At 48.3% G+C, this 12500-nt stretch overlaps 1 protein-coding gene across 1 annotated transcript in view; it reads left to right on the top strand.

Moving 5' to 3' along the window:
* The window catches only part of LOC306818096 (plexin-B2-like), a gene marked incomplete at its 3' end in the record, with an annotated part of 74043 nt that overhangs the window by 9263 nt on the left and 52280 nt on the right, over window positions 1-12500 (top strand). The window contains exon 2 of the mRNA XM_079335469.1: window positions 2720-2773. The remainder of the gene's footprint in view (window positions 1-2719; window positions 2774-12500) is intronic.

Here is a 12500-nt window from a genome sequence, read left to right as displayed (position 1 = left end):
GAAGCATCTCTCTCTGCTGGGTTTGATTTAATAAATCCTACGACGATGTTTGCTCCGCTTTTTGGCTCATTGTTGTCGTTACAGATCGGACAGCCGAAGACAGACAGGAAATGTTAAGAGGAGAGAGTCATGGTGCAGGAGGGCGCCGAGGTCGGCTTCAAACCCGCCCACCAACTCCGACACTCCGCTAGCTTCTGAACATTAGCATTAGCATTAGCATTAGCCTGCGACATGAACCGCTCGGCTCTCGAACACACACGCCACCAAAAAGTATTTATTTGGAAGTTTCTCTTTGTGTGTGAAAAGCTTTAATCATCCTCAACCAGACTGTGGAAAAAAAAAGAAGAATAAACATCATTACTGAAGAAGCAGGAAGAGGCTGCTGTTTGAAAGAACTTCAGCGGATCTGATTTGAATTGAACCGTCGTCTCATTCAAAACATTTTTTCGCCTCAGATGGAAACAAAGAGAGCCGAGTGCATCTTTCTTCTTGTCCTCAAAGTAAGTCCTTTCCTTTGGGTGACTGAGACCACACTTCCTTCATTGTTGTTGGTTTGGGGGGGGGGATTTAAAAGTACATATATCTCCGTTGTACTTAGCTTAATGAGAGGAGTGCGGCGGTATAATTGAGCGGCGAGCGCGGCGCTCGCTCTCTGAAGCCCTCGTGATGAATATTTATTGTCTTTACGCTTCTCCAGCTACTTCCTGATGATGGACGGAAACATTGTGTGTCGACTGATGCTCCGCCATCTGGATGTTTTAGATGTTGGATGTTAGGTGCTGGGACATATGGACACACACACACACACACACACACACACACACACACACACACACACGGTAGTCAGCCCTGCTATCCACAAGCATATGGTTCTTTGAGATAGAGTGGAGACAGACCGGGCCATTCTGCTGGAGAGCTCCGAGGGCCTCAACGTTGTTAGAAGTGCTGCCAAGCTAACTTCACACCACACACACACCTACACACACACACACACACACACACACACACTCACACAGTCTCGCCTCACTAGCTGCTCTGCCACTTGTTCCAAAGAAGAGAAGCAGAAGCTGGTTTGTGTTTCTGCAGACGAGCCGAGCGTCTGAGTCGAACACACACACACACACACACACACACACATACACCTACCTACCTGTGAATCGTGCGTCTGGATAACGCTGAATCAGCAACGTTCACGCCGCCCGCCTCTCTGTGTTCATCACACACTCGCCGCTTTGTGTCTGTCTGCTTGTCTCATTAGGAAGATTCCTCTCCAAATTGATTTCTCCTTTATCTCCCTACTTAAAAAAAAAAATATATATATATCCTCGCCTCCGAGCGTTAATGTTATCGTCATGAGGGGAATAACTGAAGCTCCCGTATTTTAGCATTATCACAAAATGAACGTGTCTTTAGTTGAATTCATGCCCTTTCTTTGGGTTATTATTCCAGGCAGTAATGTTTTACTGTCTGCTTGATAAAAGCGGCTTTCTGGCACTTTCTCTGAATTAACGACTTTTAATTAACAAGCGGCGCCGCTCGTTTCTCCACAGCGGCCGCGTGTTCCCTTCAAAGCTACAGTGGGCTCTTCTGATCTCAAACTGGGAGAGTGTGGGAGCTAAAATGAGAAGATAATTTACAAGCAGGTCGAGGTGTTAAAGGTCGAGTCAGCAGCTTTTTTCCCCCCATCAAATAAAAATATGGACTTCAAGTAAAGCTTCTGTTCAGTTAGCATCGACGGCTAACTTGTGCTAGCGTGCGGTAGATTGCAGTTTTGGTACATGCAGTACACGTGCGAGGAGCCCAGGAGGCGGGGCTTAGCTGCAACAGATACACTCCCCCCATGTGCCGCCTCTCTTCTGATTGGCCAGCTCCCTGGAAGCTTTCCCGGGGGGGGGGCAGAACGCTGCAGGGCTGCCAGGTCAGGGCTGTTGGGAGATGAGCGCCGATGTTAACGTTTTCAGCAGCTTATGGAGAAATCTGACATTCTCCAGTTTCCTGCCGGGGAACTACAGCGTGACTTCCTGAAACAAGCCGTGTATAGCGCCCTCTGCAGGCTCATTTTGGGATTACGCCGACACGCCTTTACCTCATGATCTGAAACTTTGGATGGATAACGGCGAATAAAATGTGGAAGTGTTTAACGTCATCTAACCTCTTCGTTGCCAGTTATCGATGTGAGAACTTCTTGAGTCAATAAATAACGTACTGTACCTTTAAGAAAGGGTTACATCTGATTGGCTACATTAAGAAATGGCGTCTTCAGAAGCCTCAGTGATATTTAATAACCTTCATGAAACGTTGTTGTGGTTGGTTTGTGTCCCCACCCAGTGACCACCAAGCCGATATTTAAAGCACATTAAAGAGTCGCTTTAACCACGTTACGTTTTTTTATGGCCGTAAACAAAAGAGGAAGATTACAGCGACAGATGGAGCAGGCTTTGTCCTAAATGCTTGAGAGCTGCAGCTTCTGTCAGAGGGTTTTTTTTTTTTTTGGAGCAGAAGTTTGGATCTTTAAAGTCCCGCAGAAACACGATGCAGACGGGGACAAACAAGTCACCTGGATTTGACCTGTAACTCGAGTGCGCCGCCGTCAGGGTGGGTCGTGGATTCCTTTTCGAGTTTTTTTGTTTTTTTTTCTGATATCAGGTGTCCTGCTTTGACAAGATTAACAAAACAATTTCTCCAGTTTGAGTTGGGTTTTTTTGTGTGTTTTTCTCAGGAGGTCGAGGAGGTTGATGTCATCGCAGATCGACAGGCGCTGAACGCTGAGCAGGTAAAAAAAAAAAACGTTTAACTCTCGCCGACCATCGTCTGTCTCTGACATCCAGGACGGCGCTCTTTTTTCATTCTTATTTTCTTCATCTGTCGTGTCGGATTACTTTCCCTCCTGGTGTGTGTGTGTGTGTGTGTGTTTGTGTGTGTGTGTGGGGGTGGGGGGGTCAGGGGTTAATTGGAGGCTTGGGGCCATTTTTAAGTGAATGAATTCTTACTGAGGCTCAACCCCCCTCCCCCTCCCCACCAATACAAACACACTTCTCACATGTCAGCCAATTACTGACACCCTACACACACACACACACACACACACACACACACACTCTGCTGACAGAACTGAAGTACCCCAGTACCGCTAAGTTCTTTAAAAAATGTGGAAACGAGGGAAGAAGATGCTCGCAGGTCGACACAGATAAAAATCAGAAGACAAAAACTGAAAAGAAATCTGAATCTGATTCCTGCAGTGACGACTTAAAAATAATAATAATAATAATAAAAACGCCCTTTAAAGGAGAAGACTCTAAAATTTTACCGTACGTGGACTTCAGCTCCCGGGTTATGAGGCGTAACCTGCTCCTGATTGGATGAGAGGTGAGATTGTTCGCTGGTTTTATCAGAACCCGGGTTCAGACTTGGAGCCGGATCGCTGGAGTCCAAGTGAACACGCTCGTTTTACATGTTCACGAGCTGCAGAGATTCTTTAAACCTCCCAAATCCAAACACACCAGACTGTTTGTCCCGTCGTGAATCAAACATGTCGAAACAGGAAAAGTTCTTATCGGTCGTACTGGGAATCTCACCCTCCCTGCACGAAGCCCCCCCCCCCCCCCCGCTTTGTTTGTTCCTCCATAAAGAAGTTCTGCCTAAATCAAACAGCAGTGAGCACAGAGCTGGGTGTGGTTGGGGTTTGTTGGGTTTGTGGGGTTGGTGACCACACCCTGCTTTGATGTAGCTCCGTACATAATGCCACCAAACGTCTGTGTGAGCGTTCAGGGCGTGGGAACAAACCAGCGAGCTGCGTCCTGGGCTCAGACCTGGGCTCAGACCTGGGCTCAGACCTGGGTCGGCACCGTTTCAAGGAGTTTGGAGACCCTGAAGCTTCGTGCATCCTGACTGCTCGTGTCTCTGATAGCTGCATCGCGTCACGGCGAGTCATTTTATTCCTTTTCTGGATTTCAGTGTTTCCTGAAGAAGTCATTTCAAAGAGCTCTAATGACCTTTTTTTATGACCTTTTCCTCTTTAATGTGCAAAGACATTAAACCCCTCACGCACGCTTTAAGACGGCGTCTGTCAGCCTGAAGTGGATCTCATTATCAAGACGAGACAGACACGGGACCTCGCAGTATGTTCGGGTTGTCCGCCGTCCACAGTGGCGTCCAAACGTCAGCTGTAGTCATCTTCCCATGTGGAGGCTAAAGAGGCTAAAACATTCAGCCAATCACATCGCAGATCATCGGAAATGGTCTTAAAGGTATATACACGTCAAACTGAGTGTTAGCGTTCCAGCTCTTTATTATGAATGGAAGGAAGGAAGGAAGGAGGAGTCCAGAGGAACCGATTTACAGCTGGTATTATTTTTTTATTCATCTCAAATCGTGGCGTTAATAATTTGACGTACAAGTTGAAAAGTCGGTTTTTAACGAGTTCCAGTCCGGATCTCTGCGACCCCGGCTCCTGGAGAAACCGGACCAGACTGAATCTTGGGAGTGTGACCGGTTGGATTTGAACGCTCGTCTGACGTGAACGGTTGCTTTTTTATGATCCGCTTCTGTCCGCTCAGACTCGTGTGTCTCCTCAGCGTGTGTGTGTGTGTGTGTGTGTGTGTGTGTGTGTGTGTGAGTCCCCAGATTTCCCCGCCTGTCTCCCATCCATCACTGCTTCCTTGTTCTCCAGATCTCCTTCCTCAAACGGAGGCTTTTTTTCCTGAACGCTTCTTGTTCCCATAAACCGCTCTGTGTTTTGCTCGCCCTCCGTGGGAGCGCGTACCTCGTCGCTCCTTCAGATCTCATGAAAGCAAACACAGAAGTCCGTCCGCCTGCCTTCGTGAGTTTTTAGACATTACTCTCACGGGGTCACGTCTCTCTCATCCCTCTCATATTTGCAGTGAGCCGGCGTCGTCTGATAACTCGCTCTGAGTCTCTCTCTCTTCTCTTGTTGGCTCTCGTCTGTGAGTGGTGATTTCATGACTTTCCTCCAGAACAAACAGCGCCCGCCGCAGCCGTATGAGCTCAAATATACGCTCCCTCGTCTGCAGTCAGCTAACTGTAATTACAACTCTGAGCTACAAATCTGAAATCTTATCCGAAGAGTCGACCAAAGACATCTTAATATAACCCAGCGGGGCAGATTTTAAAGCCTGGACTTGATTCAGGTCCTGATTCGGACTGTTACCCTTTTTCTTGTTGAGGCTTCAAACCCAGCAGGATTTTACAAGTGGCATTCTCTCAGTGCTCCCTCTGCACCCCTCTGAAGCCACGCCCCCTCACGTACATCCAGAAGGTGACCTCAGCTCATCTCTTCATCTCTTCAGGGAGGCGTGTGATTGGTTCATCAGAGAGCAGGGAGACAGGGAGGCGTGTGATTGGTCCATCAGAGAGCAGGGAGATAAGGAGGCTGTGATTGGTTCATCAGAGAGCAGGGAGACAGGGACGATGTGATTGGTTCATCATAGAGCAGGGAGACAGGGAGGCCTGTGATTGGTCCATCAGAGAGCAGGGAGACAGGGAGGCGTGTGATTGGTTCATCATAGAGCAGGGAGACAGGGAGGCCTGTGATTGGTCCATCAGAGAGCAGGGAGACGGGGAGGCGTGTGATTGGTTCATCAGAGAGCAGGGAGACAGGGAGGCCTGTGATTGGTCCATCAGAGAGCAGGGAGACAGGGAGGCCTGTGATTGGTCCATCAGAGAGCAGGGAGACAGGGAGGCGTTTGATTGGTCCATCAGAGAGCAGGGAGACAGGGAGGCGTTTGATTGGTCCATCAGAGAGCAGGGAGACAGGGAGGCCTGTGATTGGTTCATCAGATTGGTACCTCGTGGCAGACATTGGTTGAAGTTTTTACAGGCTTACAAACTGATACAGATGATGGATTTACTTTGTTCCTTTTTGTGTGTGTGTGTGTGTGTGTGTGTGTGTGTGTGTGTGTGTGGGTGTGTGTGTGTGTGTGTGTGTGTGTGGCTGACAGACTGCTGTGTTTGGATTTAGTCCCAGTATTGTATGACATGTGTCATGTGAGGTGTATGTATTTTTGTCTTTGTGCACACACACACACACACACACACACACACACACACACACACACACACACACACACACACACACACACACACACACACTCAGGAACATAACAGATGGCGAACATCTCCTCAGACGTGCCAGCGCTCAGTGTGTGTCCGTCTTTGTCGTTATATACGACCGTCATCAGCTCATTAATCCAGAAGCCGTAACGATGCAGAGAAAGTCAATTTCATTTTATGAACAGAGCCCGAACTCATAAATTAAAACCAGACTGAGTTGGCTCTTTACAAGCTCTCATACCTGGTCTGATCCTGATCCAGACCTGATCCAGGTCCTGATCCCAGAGCCTGAGGAAGAATCCAACTCCGAAAAGAAACAAAACAATCCTGCGCCGAAATTTGAAAACAGAAATGATTTGGTTTTAAAATGTGGATCCAGAAGGGCGTCGTGCAGGCATGACCAATCGAGCACCTCTGCACCATGGAGACCTGGACGCAGACAGGACAAAGATGGAGAGAGAGAGAGTGAAGGAAGGAAGGAAGGAAGGAAGGAAATGAGGGAAGAAAGGAGTCAGGGACCCCAGAATGATGATGAGAGGAATGTGGGGGGAACTTTACAGAGAGAGAGAGAGAGAGATAGAGGGAGAGGGAGAGAGGGAGAGAGAGAGAGAGAGAGAGAGAGAGAGAGGAGAGGGAGAGAGAGAAGTTGGAGTAAACTTTTATCAGCTGCCAGCTGGTTCTGTGTGTTGTGTGATTGAATAGGTTCAGGATCGTTGCCAGTGTTTCTGTGTGTGTGTGTGTGTGTGTGTGTGTGTGTGTGTGTGTGTGTGTGTGTGTGGAGGGCGTGGGTGAGTGCATGCTCGTGTGTTCTTTGCTCTTAAAGCCAGCAGAGTGTGGCTTGTGGAAGGCTTTGTGTTGGCTCTTCACGCTCCTCCGAGCGGCTCCGGGATCACACCACAGAAGAAGACAAGCTGCTCTTTGTTGTCCTCCATCTTTGCTGCGAGACGCTGATTGTTTGTGTGTTTTTGTCGTCCTCCGTCTTTTCGTGCGTTTCGGTTTTCGTCAGAGACACATCTGGTTCGAGTTTAGTCCGTCCTCTCGAGTCAAACTGATTTACAGTCGGCTTTCTCCGACTTCAACACAGATGTGTGAGAAAGAGAGAACACGCGACGTCCTTCTCTGTCTGTAATCGAACATCTCGCACCTGATTGGACCGTTGAAGCCTCCACAACCCAGTAAGAACACGAAACGCAGTCTGGACATCTGAACTTCAGAGTTTTTACTGTTAAAGGAACAAAAACAACTTCTGTGTCTTCTTCTTCTACGTCTTCATTTGTTTGTCTGAGAAGAGCCGACCTGTGTTTGACCTTTGACCCCCCCCCATGCGCCCAGCCGCTCTTTGTTGTTACGCAGCGAGAGCAGACTGATTCTGTGATCATCACTTTTATTATACATGAACTTTGAAATGCTGAGGAGGAAGAGGAGGAGGAGAGGTTGAAGAGGAGGAGGGAGAGGAGGAAGAAGAGGAGAGGAGGATGAGGAAGAAGAGGAGAGGATGAAGAGGAGGAGGAGGAAGAGGAGGGAGAGGAGGAAGGAGAGGAGGATGAGGAAGAACAGGAGAGGAGGAGGAAGAGGAGGAGGAAGAAGAGGAAAGGAGGAGGAGGAAGAAGAGGGGAGGAGGAGGAGGAGGAGGAAGGAGGAGGAAGAAGAAGAGGAGGAGGGAGAAGAGGAAGAAGAGAAGGAGGAGGAGGAAGAAGAGGAGAGGTTGAAGAGGAGGAGGAAGAAGAGGAGAGGTTGAAGAGGAGGAGGAAGAAGAGGAGAGGATGAAGAGGAGGAGGAAGAAGAGGAAAGGAGGAAGAGGAGGAAGAAGAGGAGAGGAGGATGAGGGGGAAGGACGAGGAGGAGGAAGACGAGGAGGAGGAGGATGAAGAGGAGGAGGAGGATGAAGAGGAGGAGGAGGATGAAGAGGAGAGGAGGAGGATGAAGAGGCCAGCTGAGCTGTCAGCTACATTAAAGCCTCTCAGCGTGGATCCTCTCGGCCTCTGATGACTTGAACAGCTTACTTCACTGCTCTGCCTCGTTATCCTCCGTGTGTGTGTGTGTGTGTGTGTGTGTGTGTGTGTGTGTGTGTGTGTGTGTGTGTGTGTGTGTGTGTGTGTGTGTGTGTGTGTGTGTGTGTGTGTGTGTGTGTGTGTGTGTGTGTGTGTGTGTGTGTGTGTGTGTGTGTGTGTGTGTGTGTGTGTGTGTGTGTGTGTGTGTGTGTGTGTGTGTGTGTGTGTGTGTGTGTGCCGTAGCAACAGGTTCATTTTTAATGTCTTCCACACATGCTGCAGATGTCTGACGCTGAGCGAGCGCTCCTCCTCGTTTGAGTTTGAACTGTGTCTCCTTTTAAAACAACAAATCTTCATCCTCCTCCTCGTCAGTCCGTTCAGCTTTCACTTCTTTACAGTCTGAAAATCCGGCTTGTTGACTTTCTCCTGGTTTTTTTTCTTCGGTTTTACGCTCACGCCGGCCTCCATGAAGTCACCTGATTGGTCAGCCCGTCCCTGAACTCATTTGCATAAAGTAGAAAAGAATCAAACATGATGATCAGGACACACCCACAGACAATCACAACCAGGAAGTAAAGCAGCCAGCGGGGTCGTAGATCACGCTTTAACACACACACACTCACACACTCACACACACACACACACACACACACACACACACACACACACACACGAACAGCACGCTAACAGCACACACACGCTGCGTATTGAACTCTGGATTTGATCTGCATGGAGGAGCGTTCAAGCCTCACGGGAACTCTGAGGAGTTTAAAGTTTATAAAGCTTCGTCAAAATTAATGAACTAGGATGTCACAGTGCAGAGCAGGAGCGCACACACACACACACACACACACACACACACACACACACACACACACACACACACAGCACAGACAAATCAAGCAGAGTGACATGAAAAGCATCGTGATAATTACAATCACACACGTCTCCGTCAGCGCTGCGCTCGTCTTTTCACATCACTTCCTCACTCCTGCAGCGTGTGTGTGTGTGTGTGTGTGTGTGTGTGTGTGTGTTATTTCTACTCGTGCACGTTGTGTATGTGTGTGGCTTCGGCCTGTGACAAATTGTGAGTTTCACTCGGAAGCTTGAATGCTCTCCATTCATGTATTCTTGGGAAGCATCTGGGAGGATTTAATGGAAGAATCAAATTATTCTCTGAAGATTATCTTTCCTCACAGCGACGTGTGTGTGTGTGTGTGTGTGTGTGTGTGTGTGTGTGTGTGTGTGTGTGTGTGTGTGTGTGTGTGTGTGTGTGTGTGTGTGTGTGTGTGTGTGTGTGTGTGTGTGTGTGTGTGTGTGTGTGTGTGTGTGTGTGTGTGTGTGTGTGTGTGTGTGTGTGTGTGTGTGTGCGCGTGCGCGCGTGTGTGTGAGAACAAGCGTGCACTTCTTCTTCTTCTTCTTTTCAACTATTCAGACGGTTTCCCAAAGCTTCAGGAAGGATTGAGTAAGATAATGAAACGACTTTAGAGCCCCCCCCCCCCCCCCCCCCCCCCCCCTCCCCCGCACTATCTCGCCTCCTCGCCCTCGTCTTCGCCACCGGCTGCATTTTTAATCTGCTGGATCATTTTGATCTCCTGAATCATTCACTGTCATCATTTTGAATTAAACCATCTCGCTGCTCCGCTCCGACTGTCAGGATTCTTCTCCACTTCTTATTTGAACTTCACGCATCGTGCAGCTCGCTGTCATTATTTCTTCTTCTTCTTCTTCTTCTCCTTCCTCCCTCGTGGTTTGCAGGTCCAGTGAAACTCTTAAAACATCTCTTAACAACATAACTGCATGTTGTTAGAGCTCTTACTCAGAGAGGAATTGGAGCCTTTCAAGCTCGTAAATTCAGCTTCTTTTTTTCTCAGCTTTGGAAACTGTTACCCTGCAGAATAGTCCGACAGTTTCACCCAATGAAATGACATCACTGCATGCTTAATGTCATGTACTTCCTGTTTTATGATCTGCAAGTTGACACAGAGCCTTTTCTTTGTTCTGGTGTCGAACAATCACTTAATGCTAATCACTGCTCCTTTATGTTTCTGAGCATGCCAATGGCCCAATTTGCATCGCTGCATTGACTGTGTAATGACTGTACTCACACCTCTGGCACTACCTCAAACACCTCTGTACATGCACATGGAACTAGTTTCTAGAAGGTCAGCACTTTGTTTCTAAGGCTCTTTAACTGTTTACAGGTCTCTTTTAATCAGCACATGTTTTTCTCTCCTTCACAGGTTATGTACATTATGCTATATAAGTTTTAAGTCTAATGCTAATGCTAACTGCTAACTAATTTACTCTTAGTCACATAGGGGCTGCTAAATCTTGTTTGGGGGATTATTGTATACAGAGGGGAGGGGGGACAGCGGTCCTGCCTGTCTGTATACTGCTACTGGATGCCTTGAATTTCCCTCGGGATCAATAAAGTATCTATCTATCTATCTAGCTATCTATCTATCTATCTATCTATCTATCTATCTATCTAGCTATCAATCAGCTCTCTAATGTTTCACATTTACGTACTGCTCCTTTAATATCACCTGTGGCTGACGACCTCTGGAAGCAGCAGAATAACAGCTCCTGTTGTCGGTGTTTTTTAAATGAATAAAAGACGGACTCTTAAATAGATGTGAGATTTCGGGGAGTGTTAGCGCGTCTGCACAGCTTCCAGGCCCGGAGGTGAGCGCTCGTCTGTGAAGAAGAAACAACAAACCCAAGCAACAGGCCTCCGAACACGATCAGCGGGCGGTGAAATAAAGAGAGAATGTGATGTAAATAGTTTCGAGTCTTCGGAGACGCTTTGCCGGCTTTAAATCAGCCGATGATTGGAGGGAGAAACAGAAGCGCTAACAGACTCTTATTATCAGCGGGCGAGTCGATGACTGTGTGTCCTGAAGCCACCTGATAGCTCCGCTCTGATGGGTTTCTGTCCGTTGCCAAACACTCGTCCACTTTCCCCCCCGTGAAATAGATTGCAGAGTAAAGTAGGTGGACTCTCTCTCTCTCTCTCGTTCTCGTTCTCGTTCGCTCCTCTGATGTAAAGCGAAGTGCGCAGAGAGGAAGACGAGCCTTTGTTCTCGTCACAGCTCTCCTGTGTGAATCACAGCTCATCAGCGGTTTCATCTCTGTGGGCAGGACCTCCATTAAAGATGAACAGGCTGTCACTGGTTGCATAAGAGGCCAGCGCTGATTTGAAGCAGAGTTCTCTTTTGAAAGATCATCGTGGAGTTCATCGCTCAGGATGAAAATCTTTTCTCTATTTTTTGAAAAAAAGATTTTTTATCCTCCTCGCTCCGGCTGAAATGTGTCACCGTCGCCGTCAGGCGTTCAGAGACGAACCTGCGAGACGTCTTCTCAAAGCTCGCGCGGCGTGCTGAGGTGTTCAGATTTAGAAGCCGTTAAAAAACAAAAACCTACGCCGTCACCTGGACAACCAAGCCCAGACGACGGCCTCGGATTGGACCATATCCAAGTTTAACTCAGTGACGAGGAGTAAAAGTCAGAGAACGATGGCGTTACAGCTAAACCATAGGTTGTAAATAAAGGGTGAAGTCTGAGTGGCGTCCCCCGTGTGTCCCTGCAGGGGGGCGCTCGAGTCCCGTCGGCGGCGGTCTCCGTCCTGGAAATGCTGTCTCAGGCTAACTTTGAGTCAAGCTAACGAGCTGAAGCCTCCTGACAAACCGTTACACGTCGCCCACCTGTCAATCAGCTCAGCTACACGCCTTATTGTGAATAACTCTGATCCTTCATCCAATCAAAACTGCTGAGTCATCCAAACATTCCCCCCGTACAGTGTGTGTGGATGGAGACATGAGCTAATCACACCTATTTGGTTTTTTGAAGCAGGCTGTAAACATGTTCATGTCTGCTGTAAAAACAGGCTGTTTGAATGGGTGTGTATGTGACTTCCTGTGCTGCTGCAGCCAGCCTCTAGTGGACACTCCAGGTACTGCAGCCAGCCTCTAGTGGACACTCCAGGTACTGCAGGATGTTACACTTCCTCCTGTCGGGTCGTCGTCTTGTTTTTTTTTGTGTGTGTGTGAAATACTTAAAATCCTAACTGACCAGAGCTCTTACATAAACAATCAGTCTGCTGTCCTCTTCCTCCTCCTCCTCCTCCTCCTCCTCGTCGGACTCTCCCGCCCGTGTCTCTCCCCTTCCCCTCCGGACGGTCCTGGAGCGCGAGGATTACAAGGGTTTTGTGTTTCAGCGGTGAGAAAGATGAGGAGGAAGACGAGAGATAAAGAGGGCAGTTAAAAAAAAAAGAAAGGGGAAAAAGAAAAGGCGGAGTGGAGAGGAGAATAAAAGAGAGGGAGGAGGAAGAGGGCGAGCGGGGGCATGTTTGTACAGGCGAGAGAGAGGAGGACTAAAAGGGGGGGGGGTGGCTCCGGGGCCCCGGGGATTCTTGTTCCTCTTTCAGCAATCTGGACT

The sequence above is a fragment of the Symphodus melops genome (genome assembly GCF_947650265.1).
Source record: "Symphodus melops genome assembly, chromosome: 22".
Lineage (NCBI taxonomy): Eukaryota > Metazoa > Chordata > Actinopteri > Labriformes > Labridae > Symphodus > Symphodus melops.
Note: the sequence above shows the minus strand (reverse complement) of the source record. Positions and strands in the feature narration are given on the sequence as shown.